The sequence below is a fragment of the Callospermophilus lateralis genome, unplaced genomic scaffold (assembly GCF_048772815.1).
Source record: "Callospermophilus lateralis isolate mCalLat2 unplaced genomic scaffold, mCalLat2.hap1 Scaffold_279, whole genome shotgun sequence".
NCBI lineage: Eukaryota > Metazoa > Chordata > Mammalia > Rodentia > Sciuridae > Callospermophilus > Callospermophilus lateralis.
Genome location: NW_027513499.1, coordinates 216,915 through 232,179, shown reverse-complemented (window position 1 = coordinate 232,179; position 15,265 = coordinate 216,915). Strand labels below are relative to the sequence as shown.

The 15,265-nt window shown below is 41.0% G+C and overlaps 1 pseudogene; it reads left to right on the top strand.

The window, feature by feature from the left end:
• Positions 1–15,265, top strand: part of LOC143387209 (teneurin-4-like) — a 266,697-nt pseudogene that overhangs the window by 79,736 nt on the left and 171,696 nt on the right.

Below are 15,265 nucleotides of genomic sequence, written 5' to 3'. Positions count from 1 at the left end.
TGTGAGCACTCATGCAATTCCTCCCAGCTGTGCATGCAGAAAGGGTATTTGGATGGAGACAGAGTAGAAGGGGAAAAGAGCTGTAAGTGAAAGTTTGGGGATAAGTAGCATTTTTTCTTTTCCTGAAAATTGAAGTCTTTTCTTTGACCTGGTTGTTAACTTTTTCTGTCATTATCAGATCTATTAAATCGCAGACCTACACCTCATTGTGTAGGTCTGAGACTGTTGATAGTCTACATAGGAGAATTTTTTTTTGCAAGTGTCTATATAGGAAATACAGCCTGAATTAAATTAATTCATTTAAGTGTTCATTCATTAATTATTAAGCAATGGAAATAATAATGTTTCATATTTTCAATGCATTTTATAATACATAAAGAACCTTCTTTAAATTTAATCTATACAAGAATCTGGAAGATGGTTTTCAATTTTTTCCATTTACACAGATGAAAAAACTGAGTGGTTAAGTAACTGACTTGCTGGGGCAAATGGTATGGGCCAGAACTGGAGGCCTGGCTGTCTCTCCTACAGAACTCCACTGAATAGTAAGTCTGGCAGGGAAAACAGCAAGAGAGGGAGCATGAACAGAAATAGCATCCGGATAGCACTTTTAGGATACGTGGGAAATAATGGTAAGGGCCCAGGGCAGACAATACTTCTGGCTGGGAGTGATGGTGTGAGTCCTCGTGAACGAGACCTGGAAGGATTGACCATTAGCTTCTTTAAGAAATAGAGAAGCTAATGGCCATTCCAGGCAGAGGATACTAAGAGCAAAAGCATGAATCTGACCATGCAGATGTGTCAAGGGACAGAGAAATCCACTCAGAGTGAGACTCCTGAGTCAGGAGAGGTCATGTGGACCAACAGACACTGTGCTCAACGGTTTTGGAAATGCTCTTTTAAAATCATTTCTGCACAGAAGGGATCAAGTGTGTTCTCGGGGAAACTCTGCCAACGATATTTGAACAGGAAGACAGTTCCACGTCATGTTGAGACTGGCCATGTTATTTCCATCTTGGTCATTTTCACAGTTCTTTATCTCATCAGAAGGTCACATCATGGAGTGGCTAGCAGCAGACTCAGGTTAGTGTGGATCTGACTGGGATCTGATTTCGTCTCTACCTCGTACTAAACGGAAACCTCAGGCAGATCGGTGAACCTCTTTTGTATCTGTTTCCTCCTCTTGCAAATGAGGGTAAGGATACCTATCTTACAGCCTTCCTGAGGATCCAGTGACACTGTGACTCAGCGCAGTGCTTGGCACAGTATAGCTTCCAGCTAACGAGACAGTAACTGTTGCTTATGTTATCATCATTGTCATTATCATGATCATTGTCTTCATGATGCCTGGAATTCTGTGCAGCCTTAACCTTCATAACCCAAGGACTGAACCCAACACAGGGGCTGTGTAACTCGGCAGCAGGGGACTCACATCTACTGAGTGTCTCGTGCTGTGTAGAAAAGGGTAGGGAGGCAAGAGAACATGGCATGATCCCAAAGAACAGGGGACAGGAGAGCTATAAAGGGTAAAGAAGAGACAGCAAGCACTCTGCTGTAAAATTTTAAAGTGCTCCTTCAAAATGCTTCTCATTATGGAGAAATATTATCCCAGGTTACTAATCCACATGGCAGATTCCATGTTAAGCTGTCTTCCCTCATTCTCCTTACCAAAGTGAATGATCCAGAGGGAAAAGGTCTATCTTAATAATATACACACAAATCAAAACTCCATTTGAGGTACAATGAAGATGCCTCCTGATTGACTTTGACCATGGAAAAAAATCAGTTACATGGTCGGTGTGCCAAAGGAAATCAGGAAATGGAAATGTCACTGTAGGGCGGAGCTACAGTATGTGTTCTAGTAGCTATGGAAATGGAGCATAGCAACAGGCATCTTTTCCTTCTGTAGGCTGTCAAGATTCACCAACCCCATGTTTTTCTTCTGCCCCATTCGATCTTTAGTACAGGAAAAGGAAGGGATGCCACATCATAGAGGCTGATCTTGCCTCAGTTGAGACACCTTTATGCAGAGATGCCTTAGTTAGTTAACCATCTGATGAGTGTCCACACTTAGGTCCTAGTGACACAATGAAAGGAATCTAGCTATGCTGAGTGTCTGCCAGCATCCCTGCCTTGGGAAATGACAGGCACTCCCCAGATCTGGAGCTGTCATGTTGTGCTACCTAAAAGGCAGTTTGGGACAAGCAGGCTGTCCTTGGATCTCTTCGATGCCTGAATCAATAATGAAGGCTTGAATATAAAGAGAAGCCTGTGGCCTTCCCTAGCATTAGCCACGTCTTCTCTGTGGGTCATTCCCTGAAAGTCTATTCCCTCGTCAATGATCTTATCAAAAAATCTCAGGAATGAATGTAAACCTGTGTTTCTTTGGCCAAAGTGTGAGAGGATTTTAGGGTTCAGAGTCACTGAGACCTGCTCTGGGATGGTGGTGCTGCTATGATTAGTGGTGCATTTGTAGATAATTCCAGGGCCCTGGTTTTCTAAAGATATAGAATTCAATTATTAATGTCTACTTTGTAGCTCTCTTTTGAGGCCCCTAATCTATAAAATGGAGTTACTAAGAGCATCCATCTTAGAGAGCTAAATGACATAATGAAAGTGACTCCTTCAGCATTATATCATACACAGGCCAAAGTTTTCATAGGTAAGAACTGTTGTCTTGATACTGATCCTCAGGGCGTCTGTCTCCTCCCTTTCTTCTTCACTCCTCTGGACAAGATGCTGGAGGGTAGAAATGGAAGGAATAATCCTCATGACAGCCTCATGTGGCCTGTCCTGTGGGTTGTTCCCCTTATCTTAGGTCATGAGATGGCTCCCTCCATCTGGGAAACAGTGCCTGATGTAAGGACAACCAACAAGGAGGATTCCTCCTCTTACGGGATTTTCTGCTGTTCCAAAAGGACAGAGTCATTTCATGGCAAGAGCTCAGAGCTAGGGGTCTAAAGATATGGGCTCTGCTCGGTCCTAGGTCCTGTCACATGCACTGACTAATCTGGGTGGACTCCATCCTGAAGGCTGATGCTGCCCCCAGACAAGTTGCTTACATGGTTTTGGTTGTGGCAACCAGGATATGACAAAGTGGGGCTCCATACTTTGTCCGCAAGAGGAAAGTCCCTTACAACTATCTCAAAAGAGCAAATCTGCACATGGTATCAGCCACAGTTTTTCCTTACTTTCCTTTACACTTTAATTTGTTTTGGAACCATTCAGATCTGGTTCCAGTGCAGCTTGAATCACTTCCTATCTGTGTGTCTCTGACCAAGTCTCAGAACCTCTCTGAACTTCCAGTTTTCTTACTTGTTATACCAGTTTCTCAAGGTTTATCTAAGGATTGAATGAGATAGTGCACGTAAGTCCTCATGTCTAATGTCACGTGCACATGGCACGTGCCCAAAGTTAGGTTTTCTTCCTTCTGCCCAGCATCCTTCTCTTCCACCTCTCTAGTCTGAGACAGTGGTAGAACTTCCTTTTTAATGTAAACAGTGCTTTTGGAAACTAGAGGACAACATTTATCCAGAACCCTACACAATAGGTAACTCAAGACTTGTTGATTTTCATGTACCTTTTTTTATTTATTTATTTTTTATTTTTTATTTTTCAGTTTTCGGTGAACACAACATATTTATTTTATTTGTACATGGTGCTGAGGATCGAACCCAGTGCCCCGCACATGCCATGCGAACACGTTACCGCTTGAGCCACAACCACAGCCCTCATGTATCTTTTTTACAGGTTTTTTTGTTTTGTTTTGTATATGTATATGTATCTGATTCTACAGAAATGTGGTCAGGAAAAACATGCAATTTTGTGTTCTACTTCCCCTCCCCCTTAACATTATATCTTAAGATTTTCCTCATTGCTGGTTGTCATAGTTATTTTTGATAATGATTGCCTTGTATTCCATCCAGTACCTGTACCATAATTTAGCTAAGTTCTGCTATTTTTAGACATCTAGGTTGCTTCCAGTTTTTTCCTGTTACACTGCAGTATACCTCTTTGTTCACAGCATTTGGGTGGCAGGTTTCCAGGGATTGAACCCATGGGTGTTAAACCACTGAACAACATTCCTAGCTCTTTTGTATATTTTATCTACAGACAGGGTCTCACTGAGTTGCTCAGTACCTCACTAAGTTGCTGAGGCTGTCTTTGAACTTGGGATCCCCCTGCCTTGCCCCACTCACCCACCAAGCCACTGGGATTACAAGCATGCGCCACTGCACCCAGCTTGTTCATAGCATCTTGGTCTGAAACTTCTGAATGTTGTGGATTTGTAGCAAAACCAGGAATACAATCTTGGAAATGAAAATCTGTTGTTGTTCTTGCTGTTGTTTCCCCTGCTAGATGAGATAAGTCAAAAGAGCCCATTGATTTGAATTTTATACCAATGACTTTATTTTAAAATAAACCAAAAGTCGCCAAAATCAAAGCATTTCATATACACAGGAAAGTGGGTAGCTGTATGGCTGGATTGGGTCCCACTGCCTTTTGAAACTCAAAGTGCCACTTGAGTCAACAATTCTTTATGGGCACAGTTATTCTGGTCACTCCCTGGCGCTGCTAGTGTGCTCACACACTGTGTTCTGCCCTGCGCTTGATTTTGGAAGAGATGCCCGCACTCTGACAGCAGGAACTCTCCTGTTCTCATTGGCCACTCCTGCATAAAGACTTTGTTAATTGCCTCCTGCTGGTTGGGTTCTCTGCGGGAACCTTCAAGGTCTGCACATCTATGGAGCATTTTCTAAAAATGTCAGGTTAGAGCTTGCACTTTCTGAGCCATCTCTCATGTCTTGCTGGGTAGGAAAAGGCAACAGGAAAATGTCAGACTGACCAGAGCCAGGGAATCAGAACTTCCGCCATCCTGGCTGCTGGCTTTTAGAACTCATTAACATTTCTGTGTGGGTTATCCTGTGGACCTCTACCTTTCCACAGCCTCTTTCTGAACTCCTTAGCATCTCTTCACCTTTTCATTGAGTTACAAACTAGTCTAATGGGAAAACCAGGATCAGGTTTCTTATGTAGGTCACTTTCAATGTACTGAGCAGAGTTTTGCACCATAGTTATAAATACACACAGCAGGGTGTAATTTAGATAATTCTGTGATGTACACGGGTGGTGGGTGGTTACCATTAATTCTTCAGAGAATAAGGAATACAGTAATTATAATTTATATTGTTTCAGTAGTTTGTTGCATCCTTTTCAGGCTAGGGAGACACATGTCTTTTTTTTCTTCACCATTCCTTTCTTCCTTCAATCCTTCCTTCCTTCCTTTCTTTTAAATCCATGGCTATTACTTCCAAATCACTTGGCTAACATCCATTTACTGCTCTACACAGCTTTAAATGAGGGCTATTGTGGGCCAGGGAATATTTATTATAACTACCTCCCCCACAACATTTATTTTAGCTTAAATTTGTTTATATTATATTTAGCCTTTACATTGCCCATATTTTATCTTCTTTTTAAAGTAAATATAGAAAAGAGGTGGTATGGTTTGGGAACTTGTCTCACACTTATATCAGCTCTGTGGTGTTGAGTAACTTCATTTACCTCTCTGAGTAAATCAGAGTATGTCACTATAACTCAATTTCTCTTCTAGTTCCATCATATATATATATTCCCATTAATAATTTTCAATCTACCTTCATAGGAGGATGAAATTGAATAGTATAAATAAATTATTTGGCATTTAGTATGCACTGAAATGAGGAAAATTTTTGTGTTGGCATTATCATTTAGATGACTGTCATGGATGAAGTGGTCACTTGAGCTTGCTATTCAAGGGACAGTCTCTAGCTGAGTATATGTCTGTCCTTTGGAAAGATAAGAGCAAAGCAGAATATTTCCCTTTCTCTCTTGCCCTTGCCTATCACCCAAGACTATAAAACTAACCACCAGCCAAACAACACAATGAAAGAATCAAGAGGTCACAACAATGACTTATATTTAATATCCTGGATCACAGACGAAAGGTCTCTCTTATTTTGGCTTTAAGATGACGTTGCTGTTGAACTTGAACTTCGTATCTCTTAATCTCTGCCTTATCCGACTCTTGTCTCTAATTATCACCTGCCAGCAAGCCATTTCTCAGTCCAATCTAGGTGACCCTGGGTTCCTTTCCCAACCATGCAGCCTCCAAATTACTTCTGGATGGCCAAGTCACCTGGAGTCAGACTCAGTTGGAGTTGGAGACAGAGCTTTGCTTTCTCATGTGGCTTTCAGGAATGCACAGGTCACAGAAACACCCCCTACCCACCCCAGCCTCACAATTGTATGGGCCAGTATGATTGCAGTGGGTAAAAAGTTAAGAGGAAAGGGCACTAATGTTCACCCCCCCACACCCCCACCCCCAGGCATCTGAGTCCTAGGGACCATGTTCACCTTCAACACTTCTTTCCCTTCAGTGTGTGTGTGTGTTTTCAAGGAAGGACTCACTCTGCATCTTCTTAAAAAGAAGAGAAAGTTCTAACAATAAAAATGTTTCTCTTCACAGAGCTGTGAGAGTTCTATTCATTCTGGGATTAGTTAATTCTCATGACCTTTTAACAAGACAGCACTTTTGCACACTTAGATGAGATAATTGATTCTAATGGGGGAAGAAGCGCTGCTCATTTAACTGCATGTATCTGAGTTGTCTGCAGTTCAAACAAGTTCTCCATTACCTTTGGAGTTGCCAATATATAGATTAAAACGGTAAGAAGGTAAGCAGAAATGTGAGCTAATTCAATCTTGGAAACAGAGTGCTCCCTCCTTCCAGGCAAGTGAACTGTTTTATTGTTATTATTGTCACCTCTCAGAGGAGTGGAGAGCAGTATGAAGCAGCTTATAGGAATCTGGTACTTAAATCAGTGCTCAGTAAATGTCACCTACTATTGTCACTATTATTATCAACAGCACCAATGTAGAGGTCAGAAAACATGACAATCACACATATGTGCAGTTTGCAATGCACTTTTGCCACATGATACTTCATTGATAGCAACTGTCTTTTGCAATATTAGTATCCCATTTCTCAGTTTGGATACCTTGACTACAATTCAAAACCAGTTTTCTTACCTCTGGTCCCACTCCACAGTAACCAAAGGGAAAGCAAAGGGTTGATCTCATGACCATTGCTGGGTATGGCCTCCTGACTAAGTCAAACGTGTGTGTCCCCTGGATGGCTTGTGTTTGAACCTGAAGTCAGAAGCATGCGCTATATGCTCTAGGCACTCTATGGGTTTTTTTTTTGCCTTGAAGGCAGTCACACACTCCCTCAAAACCACCATCTGTGACATCTTCCATAAGATGGAAGCCAGGAGCCATAGCTGCCTCTCCGTCAAGGATCCCGTGTTGCTACCTAAAAAGAAGTAAAAGTCTGGAGGCCGTTGACATGTTGAAGGAGCAGTCTTTCTAATGCCTGCATTGCTAGACTCAAGTAGGGAGGGGCAGTGCAGCTAAGTAGGTGGAACCTGGGCCTCCAAGCCAGAAAGACTAGTGGTCTGTGTTTGGGGGATTTGAGCAGCTTGGGTTTCTCGTCTAGTCTCTGTCACTTGCTAGCCATTTCACCTTGCATAAATCATTTGGTCTTGTTGTGCCTTGGTTTCTTCATCTGTAAAATGGGGTTATTAATACCCTTCAGGATTGTCATGAGAGTTAAAGGAAATGTTGCTTTTAATACTCTTAACACAATGTGTAGTACATGGGGAGCACTCATAAACAATAGTTTTATGATTGTCATAAATTTCAACTAACCTGAGTTTTTAGATTAATTTATTTATTACTAAGACATAATATCTGTACATCTTTATGGAGCATAAGATGATAATTCAGTATACATGTATACAAATGAATAATGTTCAAATCGGGGTAATATGCATTTCCCAACTCCTCAGGCATTCATCATTTTGTGTACTGGGAAATTTTGCCTTCTGAGTTTTAATGTATACCTCTGTAAACTGGGTCTAGTGGGGCTGCCAAGAGGATTGGACATAATATACATATGTTACCTGGCATGCTCCCTGTCCCATTGCAGGACCTCAACAAGTGCAACTACTATGGCCTTCATCTGTCTGTGGATCTTCTCTGCATTCTTGAGGCCTTCCTTCTGGATCAGCCACCTCCTCCTCTGGGCCTTATCCTTCTCAATAGACTTTGTTATCTGTCTGTCTTCCCTCCTTTCCTATGAGCTCATGGAAAACATGGATGGCCTGATTCGATGCCATCTCTGTAGGTTGCTTCCAGATCTTTCCTATTACACTGCTGGCTATAGAGTGGGCTTTTAGAAAATGTTCATCATTGGAACAAAGGAGCAAAAGCAGCTCACAGCACCTGGGCGGAAGGGTTGGGAGACTTGAGTGTTTCCTCCATGTGTGGGAAATCGGTGTAGGCCTCTTGAAGGTGGTGAGTCTGGATGAGTCTTGAATCCAAAAGTGGGATTTAGGCAGGTGCTTTGTACTATATCACAAACTTTTTTGGAAACAGTCTTCCTAGCCCTTCCAGGCACTGTGTCTCAAACAACATTCATGCTTTGTTGTCTCGTGATTTTTTTTAGATTGTTGTATGAGACTATTTGCAATTGCTACACTGGAAAATGTTTTTTAAACAGAAATGCATACACATGGTACACAATGAAAAGGTACAAAAGATACATGGTGAAAAGCAAGTCTCCCTCCTCCCCTGACCCTACAGCTTTTTCCTTCAGAGGACATACCCACTGTTATAACTATCTTTCATATCCTTTTTGAAATATTCTGTACAAATGCAGAAATTTATTTTTAACTCAAAGGTAGTTTGTCAAATACAGTCAGCTATACATTATAGTTTTCTTTCCAGAAAAATATATAAAAAGCTTTTTCATTCTCCTGTATGGTTATACTATTTTGCTGTAGATAATAGCTTATCTAGCCCCTATCAATGATTGGTTTGTAACATTTTGCTATTACAAGTTATACTGTGGTGAATAGCCTTATATGCACACCATTTAGTACACGTGTGAGTATACAGGTGAAATTTCAACAATGGAAACTTTAAGTTCCAGGGTAAAGAGTGTATATATTTTAAATTTGATTAGATTTATCAAATACCAGTTTAATCTCACATTAGCAAAGTATGAGAGTACTTGCTTCCCAAATCTCTGTCAATATAGTATATTTTCAGTCCTCTTTATCTTTGCCAAACCATATGTGAAAAATAATATTTCAGAGTTTAACTTACATCCCTTTCACCATGAGTAATGTCAAGAGTCTTTTCCTATGATGCAGAGTCACTGGTATTTCTTATTCTGTAAACTGTCTGTTCATATCCTATGCCTATTTTCCTACTGGGTTGTTTGATTTTGCTTATTATTGTGAAAGTTATTTTTCCATTAAGGAAATTAACTCTTAGTGATACAAATTGTAATTTTTCCCTCTAGATTGTTATTTATCTTTTGAAGCAAAAGGCCAAGACCTCCTGAAACTCCCCGTCCTGGCTCAACCAGACCGTGAGCCCCTCGAGGGCAGGGTCAAGCCTTAATCGTCTGTGTCTCCAGTCCCCTGTGCAGGGCCTGGCACTGTAAGAGCCCCTTTCCTGGGCTTTTGTTGAACTGAACTGAATGTCTGTGTTCCCCACCCGTCCCACCCTCCCCTTATGGCTTTGGAGCTCCATTTCCACCTCCAGCAGAAAAAGATGACTTTTCTCATTGCTCACCACAGCCATGCACCTGTTTGGCCTAAACTGGCACCTGCAGCCGATGGAGGGGCAGATGTATGAGATCACGGAGGACACAGCCAGCAGTTGGCCTGTGCCAACGGACGTCTCCCTGTATCCCTCAGGGGGCACTGGCTTAGAGACCCCTGACAGGAAAGGCAAAGGAGCCACAGAAGGTAGGGTTGCTGCGTTGTCCGTGTTGTGAGTCCTCTGTGTCTGCCTTTGAACCAAGGAGACCTCCATCATGCACGTCCTGTGCCTGGCTCACAGCTCCATGCTCTAGCGCTTCCTCCATCCCTCTGCACTCCACGCCGGCTGCCAGCCCACCTGTGTCTTCATTGCAGTTCCTTGTCACTATGAGCTCAGAGTGTGCTCTGGCAGGGTTCATGGTGCTCAGTGATATCCCATTCCACGCCTCAAGGGGAGCATCATGGGTGTTCACACTTCTGGGGTGGCCATCTTTGTGTGGGGTCAAGACAAGCTCTTCTGGGGAAATCTCATGGGCTGAATGGATATCTGCAGGAGTGGGGAGTGGTGAGGGGGTTAGATAATGTGTTATAATGGGAAGGTTTCTGAATCTCGTGGTTTAATGATAACACTACTTCAGGTATCTAGCATTTACCAGCCATGTGACCATGAGCAAGTTACTTAGTTTTCCTGAGCTCCATTTTCCTCATCTGCAATAACAATAGTCATTAATATTTGCATAGTATGTTTGTTTCAAAGTTGTTTTTTTAATCAAGATTATTTCATTTCATATTTAATCCTCACAGAAACCCTGTGAGGTAAGTATAATAATTTTTGCCCATTTTAGATGCAAAAACTAAGAATTGTGTTAATTGACTTGACCAGAGTCACACAGCCAATAGATGGTGGAGTATGGAATATGATCCCGGGGCTCTTGCCCTCTGCATAATCTTTCTTACCTGACCCCATCCCACAGTTACAGGACCCCAAAAGAAGTGTGGATGTGAAATCCTATAATATAATAAAACATGAATATTTCTTTCAATGACAGAAATGTTGGTGGCATTTGGATTTTGGCATTTTTTAATGGGAATCCATAAGCCTATGTTCCGAATGTCTTAGAGATCTTTCCAACATGCCATAGACATATGTTCTTTCAATGTTAGCCAAGAGCAGTGCAGACTCACCAAAACTGGCACTAAGAAAGTCGTCTGAGCTCACAATTCAGAATGGTTGTCATTCTGGGCAATATACGCATCCCTTTTCCTGCATCTGCTGTGACCTACATTATCTTTCTGGTTTTCTTCATAAAGTAGCTATAGCTAGCCTTCATTGCTCATCTTTCCTCTCATCTCTGTGAACTTAGAAGTCATGTCTTCTGAGCCTCTCTGTTCTTTCAAGGATTTGTATTCCAGCCATTAGTTTGGTTAATAGAGTGGCATATTCTAGGTCACAGTATCTACTTATGACCTCTGAGATAATGATCTTGAAGTCCAAAGTCAACTCTTGACCTATGGTCATCATCAAGGGAAGTAAAAACTGGGCACATTTCCAAAGAGCTAAACCAGAACCCCTGCCCAGTGTTTTGAGGGCAAAGCTAATCTCCTTTGAAAAGGTTTTAAGACTTAAAACACTGCATAATTTACATTTTTTGTCCTTAATAGAATATGGAAGGAGATAGTATGACTGAGGCCATTGGAACCGCTTTGGGTTAGGAGTCAGGAGCCCTGAGTTACAGTCTAATTGTTGCTACTGAACTGTGGTACAACCTTAAGCAAATCCCCTGAACAGATGTTCTGGGCTTCATTTCCCTCCTCTTCAAAAGAATATTGAACTCGATTTTTCTATAAGGTGCATTGAAATTTGCAAGTTCTGCATATGAAATTAGTAATAGAATCACCATATAATTAGCTCATGGCTCTACAGAATTTTTTTCCAAGATGGCCCTGTCCATGGTCCTGCATTTTGGCTTGTGATGCTAATATTAGTTTATAGTGTCAGGTGGCTTAGGTAAATAGCATAAAGGGAAGCGTGTTTTTTAGATGAGCATGTTAAAAACATAGATTTAAAATATGCTTAACCCTCAAGGAATTGGCTGAGGCTCTCACTTAACAAAATGTGTTTTCTTCTTTCCATGATCTCTAATAGACATTCTTTAAACAGGAGTTAGATCTATCTGAAATCTCCCACTCTAATGAAATTAGTTTGTGGGTTGTTTCAGTTTTGTTTAGTTTTTCCCAAGGAGCAGGAGGTGCAGATAAGAGGCAACACAAAATTGCACAGACTTATTGGTTTATTTTAATTGGAGTATTTTTGCTTAAAGGGATTATCTGTCATTACTGATGCAAATGGAAATCCTGTTTACCAACTCCTTAAATGCAGTGCAGTGCTGGAAAGTGGTCAGCATCAGAAGCAATTACTGTGATGTAAAATATATCATTCTATAAAACAGAGGACAAAGCTTCCTATAGTTTATGTGAGACCACATGGTTCTTAAGGTTTGTGCCCTGGTCAAACCAATGTCTACTCAGTTTATGTTTTTAATTGTGATGCTAAAACTCTAGTTCCTTAGACATATCCCAAGGGGAAAAGCCCTTAACTCTGAAGTAAGTGCATATTTCTTATCCCTTCTGAGGGTATCAGGGAAGAGAGCTGATTCCAGAATTAAGATTAGAGTTCCTGCTCCACAGTGCAGGGGAAGCAGTGTAGTGTGATGGAAGATAAATACTCCGGAGCCTCGACGTCCAGGATGTGATTCTTGACCCTGCTTTTTATTGGTTCCGTTAACTCTTGCCAGTTACTCCATATCCCTTGGCCTTAGTTTTGTCATCTGTAGAGCAAGGTTGACAACACCTTTGCTTTCAAAGCCTAGCAGTAAAGACGCATTCAGCAAATGTTCATTCCTCTTTTCTTGTCTGTTCGAATCCCCAGCCATTCTCTCTTGGGTATTAAAATCCAGACTAATTAACATTTACCCCCAACAGATCCTCAAATGGTTTGGGGGTATTTTTAAATATTTTTAAAGGGTATATATATTTAAATTATACAAATTAAATATATGATAATCCCATATCACATTTTTCATGTCTTTGAGAGTAACATCAAACTACAATTCATCCTATATTTTCAAAGCAGCTGTAACCATTTCAGGGTCGTCATGGGACAGAAACCAAATGCAGCAGCTTTTCAAAGCAAAGCCACAAAAACTTGTGTTATGCATTAATGGGGAAGGGGGGGAAAGCATTGAATAAACAAGCATTTCTGATGGTTGAATTGGTGGGCTAGGGATAGTATTTTCTTCTTTCTACAATGAAATCAAAATTGCCCATCAGTTTGAACCATGCAAATTGCTGCACACAGGCTCAGCTGGGCTCTCCAAAGTGGAACAGCTTATTTTGATAACCAAATAAATTTCAAACAGTTGATAAGGAAACTAAAGGATTCTTTGTGCAAGTTATTGCATTGTAAAGAACCAAAAAGGTAGAAGGAGGGGGAGATTGTTAGTTGGTTAGGAATTTAGAACCTATATAGTTAGGTCTCAGTTCAGAAAAGTATAGATGGTGATTGTAAAGCATATGGAATTTCACTTCTTCCAAATCTTCCTTGTTTGACCAAGCTATCCAACCATTTCAGCAATTCATTGAGAGATTTTATTTTATAGGCATGATTGCTAACTGTACAAAGAAAAGGATTGTCACCAGTGCAATATGTCCTGTGAAATCTAATGATATTGTTGGGAAGACCCTAATTCTGAGCTAAGCTCTGTAATTTTTGGTAAAGTTATGAAAGCACCCAATGTTGTTATAGTGTACTTCTCACGGATGTCTTGAGACTCTGACAACTCTGGGACCTCTTTGTAGATTTCTAATTCATAAAAACAATCAACTTGAACCCGAGAAGGCTAGCAGTATTTTTAATGGGTCTTAGATATACCTGGTCTATCTTGATATTAGCCTGCATATCCATGAATTAACAGAACCATTGCTCCTTAAGAGGGCAGGTGTACCCACCACACTGAGAATGTCTTTTTAGAGTTTTAATTAATTGTTCATTAATTCAATCCTCTTAGAAACCATATTCTGATAAATAAAGAGGGAGCCCAAATGATTTCAACTCTAGTTTCTTAAGCTAAGTCTTAAGCATCCCCGTGCCTCCATATGCAGATTTTAATTGTGTTGCAGGAATCACTGAAATACTAAATGAAGGAACCTGCCAACGTAGTTGGAACTCATTAGACAGTAGTTTGTACTACTAATAATACCATTATATCTATCTTTCTCACTATTTCTCCTGCTAATATTTATTACCATTATCTTCCAGAACATGGGTAGGATAAGATTTTTATACACAGAGCTTTTCTCCACCTGATCTAGCCTCTCCCCTCCCTCATTGCCTCACCATTGGTGGATTTTGCTTTGTCATAGGAAGTTTTATTTCCTAGTGTTTATGGATGGTGCTCAGAATTTAGAACAAAGAATCTTACAGGATTTGAAAAGAGGAAGACAATAGGGTTTTTTTTAAATTTTTTTTTTTAGTTGATATGGACAAGTATCTTTATTTTTATTTATTTATTTTTATGTGGTGCTGAGGATTGAACCCAGGCCCTCACATGTGCAAGGCAAGCGCTCTACCAATGAGCTACAACCCCAGCCCCGGCAATAGTGTTTTAAAAAGACAAACCAGGAGGGAGGTGTTTCCAGCCCCCAGTTCAGCCAGTCTCAGGGGGTCTTCTCCCATTGGCTAAAAGGGATCAGCAGGCTGTTCTCTCTTTTCCCTCAATAGTCCCATTCCACTGGGAACCAGATCCCCTCAATTCAAGGTCCTAGTGGTGGGAAGGATATGCCCCAAACCAATATGTACTATTTTTATCTCATTGTACACACAAGGAAGACAATGTTTTCTCCCAGTGGGCCTACCTCATTGAGATACTAGAAAGTGCTATAACAGTCTCCCTTTGTCACCTCCTCTGGGGTAAGAACCAACATACTTATGCTGTTGTGCCCTACAGAGCTCAGAGGGCATCTTTGGGCTGGCCTCTGACCTGTAAGCCTATAGAACTTAGCTGATACAGTGGCTGTCTCCTGATATATGCTCAGTGAAGGAGAAAATGAACCATGCAGGCATCTCCAGCAGCATGCTAAAAAGAAAGAGCAGTTTTCCATTATTTATTTTCAGACATAGGATCTATTTGAATGCAGACAATTCTCAAATCGCATCAGTTCTGACTTCCACCGACTCACAAAGGAAATGAGCCCTTGGAATTAGCAGTCTTGTGCTTCTTTCTCTGCAGTTCCTAGGAGTAAAAAGTTCAGCACATATCCTGCTTTTACTCCTTCTTAGTTCTTCCTCCCTCACGGAATTAAAAGCTGAGGGTACATTATTTTGTACCTGGAATATAAAAGGGTCACAGAACTGGGAACCCACAAAATCAGATAAAGAAGAATGTGAATAATTCTCTCCCATCTTAATGCTTTGTGAAGTTGGCTCCTGTCTTTGAAGTTTGTGAGTCACGGCAAAGTGGTTGGTGTGTCTGTATTTTCAAGGTAGAAGTCTGGGACATGTTCCTTCCATAAGGAATTCAATGCAAACTCTTTCCCATACTAATGACAGAATA